The sequence below is a fragment of the Cyrtonyx montezumae genome, unplaced genomic scaffold (genome assembly GCF_038088225.1).
Source record: "Cyrtonyx montezumae isolate F1298 unplaced genomic scaffold, pur_monq_1.0 scaffold_0, whole genome shotgun sequence".
In the NCBI taxonomy this organism is placed as follows: Eukaryota; Metazoa; Chordata; class Aves; order Galliformes; family Odontophoridae; genus Cyrtonyx; species Cyrtonyx montezumae.
In genome coordinates this window covers 18,069,650-18,076,822 of record NW_027071824.1, presented here as the reverse complement: position 1 = coordinate 18,076,822, position 7,173 = coordinate 18,069,650, and positions in this window count along the sequence as shown.

The following is a 7,173-nucleotide window of genomic DNA, read 5'->3' as shown; positions in this document are numbered from 1 at the left end:
CCAAGCATGTAGGGCCTTCTGGGATAAGTGATTTTGTTAAGTAGTAGGAAACAAAAGAGTAATGCTTTGATATTATTTTAGTCACAGTGAAGTTAATGGTGAAGTTCTTGCTGCTTTCAGTGAAGGCAGGAATCCTGATACAGTTTGTAAACGGATTTGCATCTGTGTCTTCCTGCATCTTTATCGTTCCAGTCAGAACATGTAAATCATGGAGGACTTAATATCTGTCATCTTTGTGATCAAAATTTCTAAGGAGGCAAGGCCAACTAACTCCATTCCTTCAGTCTGTTATAGGAGCAATTTTGCCCATGACAGTCATTATTCTTTGTTCCAGTCGAGCAGTTATATTATTGTGTATTGATGAGACATGCTTTCTTCCAGGTTATTCTAGTAAATGAGGAACTGAGATACAGAATGCTCAAGAGCTGGATTTGTTTGTAAGATAATGCTTAATTGCCTTCAACATCATATTCGCTTTGTATAAGCCTGGATCTAATTTCCAGTGCATTCATGGAACAAGAACGGTGCTTCTGCAACTATAGTAATTTTGTATTTTGAAGAACAGGTTCAAGAATCTGCTTGGCCACATGTTTCTAATGGGATCTGCAGTTTCAGAATTTAATAAGACTTTAGGCCAAAACCTTCATTGGAAAAATCTGTCAGTTAGTAGAGAGGAAATTTGGGTGAAGTACAGAATTAGACATCTTCTGTGTAGACCAGCTTCAACTGTCATGAGTAGGACATATTCATTTACTGAATGAAAAGTCAGTATTGTGCAGGACTCCTCAAGTAAGTATTCTCTGGAAAGCAGAAACAGATTCTTAAAACTGTTGTTGCAGTTGTCTTATTTTTGCTTTGTCATACTTGATTTCCTGGATTAGTTCACTGAAGAAAGTTTCACCATTTCAGGAGTTTTCAGTCTTTGTTATCCTTCCTCTGTGATTGTACTTCTAAGTTTGCAGATCCTTAGCTCTTAGCGTGAGGGTGGGTGGTCTAAGATGTCATCACTTCAGGCAAAAAAGGACCACTGTGTTTTAGAGGAGCCTGTGCTCAAATCAGGAGTAGAATTTTTAAACTAGCAGCATAGTGTCATCTTTCTCATAGCATTTCTGTCAGTGCCCTCAGGAGCTACATTCCTGAATTTATCAGAACTGCTCAATCTTACCTGTAAAGGTTTGTTTAGAAGATGCGACTTCAAAACATGCCTGGCTTCTGTCCTGATGTGGTCTTCTGTAAAATACTGCTCTGTGTAATCTGATTTGGTATCTTGGCTGTCACAACACTGGTTGTCAGCTCAAAACCTTGGATTTCTGGTTTGTGAGGACTTTTGCCTTCCTGAAGGACTTTAGAGGAAAATGAAAGCAAAAGAAACCTCCACACCAAATCACAAATCAAGGGTAAGAAACAATCTGATGAGGGTTCCAGAAAGCCTGAGATTAGTTTGATGTAGTTCATAGTTTCTTTTCAAAGTCCACTGTATAAGTACATCGAGAAATTAACGACTTCCACACCTGCCTTACTTTCTTCCCTGCTGACAAAGCCATTTTATGTTAGAAAAATTTGCTCATTGATATTTGCTTCAATTCTTGCTCTTCAGACTTTCATATAGAGATGGTCTCCATTCATTTCACTTCACTTATTTACCTTTAAGACTAAAAAGTGTGTGCAGTACAGAACCACTTGGATATCCAGCAAATGGATATAAATAACCACACAGGATGTGAACATAACAGAAAAGGCAGCAAATGCAAATAAATAAATAAAAAAGCCGCAAGAGTGATAAACAATATATTGTTTAACAGTGACTTCCTTCATAGTTCATTTTCCTTTTTGCAGTTCCTGGTGTTAGCAAGGAAGCTAGCTACCAGGGTAACGAACATTCTCTAACTTGTGCAGGAAATTCTCAACAAGCAACAAGAAGAGTTTGAGACCAGGTTTCTGAAGGGCTTAGCTCTGAGAAGGCAGGTCAGCTCAAAAAGTTTTCATTCCACTACAACTGGTGAGAGAAGGGACCCTTCAGATGGCTGTCTCTTTGAGAAGGATAGACATGACCAGAATTGGAAGCAACTTTTGATATATCACATATCAATAATCCAGGTGCAAACCTAGCAGGGAAATTGTTGGACTTGACATAAGGCCAAATAATGTAATGCAAGGGAAAGCTAAGAAATATACACACTAGACTTCATTCCAAGGTAAGAAATTATCAGTTGTTGTAAGCAAATTAATTAAATGAACAGTGACCTAACCCTGTTCTCTTCACATGTATTTGTTTTTCATATGAGCACAAAATACATTAGTACATCTAGTTCCTATGAGTGCCTTCATTTATGAGCTTTTTAGAGGGGTTATTGGGTCCAAATGGAAGGCTGAATCTGTCACTGTTTCTCTCTAATTAGAATTCTGCTAGTTCTAGAAAATCAATAATGCACCTAATACTTTGTTTACTTTTTCATATTCCTAGATGTTTATATAAGGACTGATTTTCTCCCACTGTAAGTTAGCATCATTCCAGCTAAGTTGTGAATTCTAATCTCCACCAGAGAATTTCCAGGGAGATATAGATTTCCCAAAATATTTACACCTGAGAAAATATTATTTTTCACAACTTTATTGCAGTCTGACCCTACCATTCCTAAGGCTATTTCTTTTCATCGTTGTCTAAGACAATCCTTTCTTAGTTTGTACTCTAAATAACTAGGACTTGAGCTTTGAGGATGGTCAACTTTTAGTCTGAGCTATTTACTTTGTTTCTTCAGAAATTCATACATCTGGGGACCTCTCTTCTATTATAACCTGTGAGGGTGCTGCAGGAGCTATGGCAGAGGTGGAAGCCTGCACTCCCACAGTGTCACTGGGGACAGCTAAAATGAGGTCCTGAGCCCTTTGTCAGGGGTTGGAGTCCCATGTGAGGATCCTGACACGTCTGGCAAATTTCTGTGGATAGTGCTTTTGACTTGAGACATGAAGTTCGACCTTGTCTCCAGCAAGTCATAAATAGACATAGAAGCCATCTAACATGCTATTTGATTTTGGCAGAGTAGAAATGAAGGAGCCTTGGGACTTTCTCTATTTGCTACATTGGGTGAAACCATAAGGCAGAGAGAAGAGTAACGACATCTACCCATTTGGCAAATTGTTAATGCCATGCCAGGGCTCCTACTGCCTTATTAGAAATGGGGTAGCTTTACAAGACAAAGTGATGATCAATAAAAGTACTGTCCCCACATTTTGCAGGTGTAGCTAAGTTTTGGTAAAAACTAATAAGTTAGATATGACATGTCAGCAGTTAGCCCTGTGGATTTTTGCCAGTTTCTTCTTGTCTCCCTACAGCCTTAAGCACTTGGAGGTCTCAGTCTCCAGATATTCACAGGACACAATCACATTGCACTATAAGATGCTGTCTCATGCATTTTTGAAAAAAGAAATCAGTGAACTTGATCTTTCCTTGCTTCTTGCCAGATTGCCACAAGTCTGACCTCTTCCACGCACCCCTAGTTAGCTCACTCACACCAAGCGACAGCAAGTCAAGCTCAGACTCAAGCCAGAGCCAGAATGAGCTGTAGTGGAAAGCGAGCACTCAGAAGTTACAGTCCAGAGGTGTTACCTGTTGTAATCTCAGCTGGAGTCAGACAGACAATCTGGGATTCCTGGGAGGAGGCACCCAGGAACAGGCCAGCTGCTGGGAATATGAGCAATAATGCTGAGGTCCTGCTGGACGCATATCTTGGGCACCAAAGAAGGTTCACTGCAGTAAAGCAATAGAGTAATAGCTGTCCTCACTGTATGAGTGATTATTTCTATCATCAGTTGTGTGTTTTGTTTTACTTTTGTTTTCTTTTCCCTTTGGGCACACTTATACCTTGCAGGTGCTTTGCCACAGGGGAAGTCAGGCTCTTGGACTGCACCTCTTGCCACACACTGAGTCACGGTCTGACCAACGTCAGGTTTCCACCTGGCACAGAGAAGTTCTGCACGGCCAACAACCTTATACTGACAGGGCCCTGTGCCCCCATCCTCCTCTTCCCAGGCTTATATTTCCTGAATCCCATGGCAGAATTTTAAAAGCAAATGAAGGCACAGTCATGGAAATGCAGGAAAATCATAGAAATGCAGGAAAGCTCTGTCCCTCCACCCAGCTCAACAAGTAGTTGTATCAAATTTCAACAAATCACTCTGAGATTATAAAACTGAACTATATCTGAGATCATGAAGTAATTTTGTGAGAAATATCTCTCTGGATAATGGATATTTCCACTGACCTTTCAAAAGTCCAGGGATTAAGTGTGTCTACAAACACAGCTTCAGCATCATATTTAGCCTGGCTTTCCCCTTCCTTTGGGGGAAGAGGTATTTTTCTAGGTCTGAAGTGACACAGATCAATGTCACAGGAATGTAAGAGTAGTACTGGATCATGTCAAACTCCATCTAGCTGATGTTCTGTTACTCTAGAGTGAGTGCTCAAGGAAGAGTACAGGATAGGAGAGGGTGAATTAAATTTCTGAAAGTATTCACCCCACATCCAGTAACCTGGATCACAGATTGGTTCACAAACAGAGATGTATTTGTACTGAATATTCCTGGATCAATTTCTCTCTTCTACAAAGCTCTGTAATCTTTAACAACCAAATCTCTTGCTTCAATGAGTAACACAAGTTAATTTTACTGCAGGTAATTGGAGTGGTAACTAGTGGGACGCTCATGTGACCCTGGCATTGGTCTGACCTTTTGTGATTTTTAGTCTCCCTGGTCTGAGTAAAGATTCCCATAATCACTTGAGTCCCCATTCACAGCCATCAGTAGCAAGCAAATTTTCTTTCCTCAGTTTATCAGCCTTATCCCCTGTATTTGGATTTGTTTAAGGCTGAACAATTCCCATTCCATCTTGAAAGCACATAGGACTACCTGTTGCTATGAAGAGCAGTCGATGGCGGGAGCTATCTGTGAACTGAAATGCCCTTTCACTGTATTTGGCTTATTAAGTCAATTTTGAATGCAAACCATTAATATATTAAAGGTTAACCAGGATTCTACAGTGAGATCTATGTCCTGTGACAGTGTTGGGGAAATCCAGACTACACTAAGGACCTGCACAATGAGGAATGCAATTTCTTGTACTGGAGGTGACATGCTTCCCAGCACTCATGGCTGTCCTTGCACTGGTGAAGTGAAGGAAGTTTTCCCTAGCACTTCTAGAGCAGACAAGCAACCCAATAGGAAGAAGAAGAAGGAAAGGAAAAGTTTTGCCTGTGAGTATAATACTGACACGATCTTCTAGGCTCACTATGCTCTGGCACAAACTTCAGCTGTGGGCATAAACTTTGGCAAACCATTTAATAGGGATTAAATTTTTGGTTTGAGAATAGGTTGAAATCACAGCTTAGACTGCCCTCCCTAGAATAAGAAAAAGTAACATTATACTTCCATCAACTTCTGTCCTATCTACTTAGACAGAAAAAGAAACTGGTCAGTGTCTCTGAGGACAGTGCTTAGCCTCAAGAGGCATTAGCATGGTTATCTGAGTTGTATGCAACTATGGATGCTTTACTACATACATACAATATTATATTGTAAATACTTGTGCTCAAGAGTTTATATATATATAATTAGTGGTAAATGCCATAAAACCACATTTTCTTTAAACCCCTGTGTAAAAGTATCATTTGATGAAAAAAAAATCTGGCATTTACTCACAGCTTGAAATGAAATTGATCGCAAGACAAAATGAATGCACAGGTTTAAAAAGAGAGCAAGATGAGATAGTGACAGTTTCAGGAAGTCTAAATAGTCAGGATTACCACCAAGGAATCAAATTTGTTTGTTTGTTATTGTTGTGTTTTTGCAACTGTGCTGCAGAGCAAGGATTGTCTTAACCTAAGTTCGGAGAGCCCTTAGAGTAACTTGGCTGTCGCCACAGTTCAAGAAATAATGTAACACGTGGCCAGCAACAGAGAGATATTCACTGTGCCTGACCTGGGAGGAGAGATGTCAGGTAGAGGTCAAGTTTGTGGAGATACAATTCAGTGGGAACAGGTGTGTCCCTACCACCACGAAATAACTATCTGGTTAAGTCCTTCTAAGTGAGGCAGGAATCATTCAACCTTTGTGGTATTTGTAACCTTAAACCATCCTGCAGCCACAAAGTATCTGATGCTATTCCTAGAACAAGTGAGAGAAACCGACATCCTTTATGCCTCTTCATAAAAAATGTTTTATCCTGTGAATATTATGGACTGCTACCTGATTTGGCAGTAATCAAAGGATATTTTCCTTTCCTACTGTTATTGAATTAAGGAGGAAAACTCTAGGTACTCTGCACATGGAGTGCCCACTTTTAACCAGATCGTATCATCATTGTGGAGGAGAGCCACAGCAAGTGGATTACTTTGCACCTCACACAAGTCATGGCTCAGAGTTCCCAGCGTGTAGCTGCCACACAATCTGCAGGAGGCTGTGCCACTGCTTACTAAGTTTCAGTGCCTTCATACCAACTTAAAAACCCTCTAGGTTTTTCTACTTAGAAACTCATTCATTCAGCCTGTGTTGGCATTGAGCTATTGTTCAATTGTTCCAGTGGAACAACTCAAAGACCTAACCAGAGCATGTCCAGCTTGTGTCATAAAATCATCAAGGTTGAAAAAGACACTGAAGATCAAGTCCAACCATCTACCTGACCTTCCAAGACCCATCATGAAGCGATGTCCCTTAGTGCCATGAAACGTGACTTAAATACCCCCAGAGATGGGGACTCCACCATTTCCAGGAGCATATCTTTCCAACATTTGACCACTATTCTCCTTGTACAAATTCTTCCTTATATTCGATCTAAATCTCACCTGGCACAAGTTCGGGCCATATATTCAGTTCCATATTATGAAAACTGAGCATAGCAATGCAAAATGGATGTGTGCTTGGATCTTGCTCTGGTCTCAGACTGAATGCTGCCAGGGCACTTCCCGACAGCCAGAAACCCAAACATTCGCCATTTTCTTTCCCCTTCTGGAATCGTGAGGTTTGCCTCTTTACCATGGACCTTGCAAGGCGTCACTCCAATGAGTGAGCCCACTGTGCCTTGCTTTCTGTTTATCATATAACAAGACAGCAGGTCAGACATAAACAGCACACTTTTCCATTTGTAGATCTCCTGCAATCCACTGAATATGGATTTAAAAA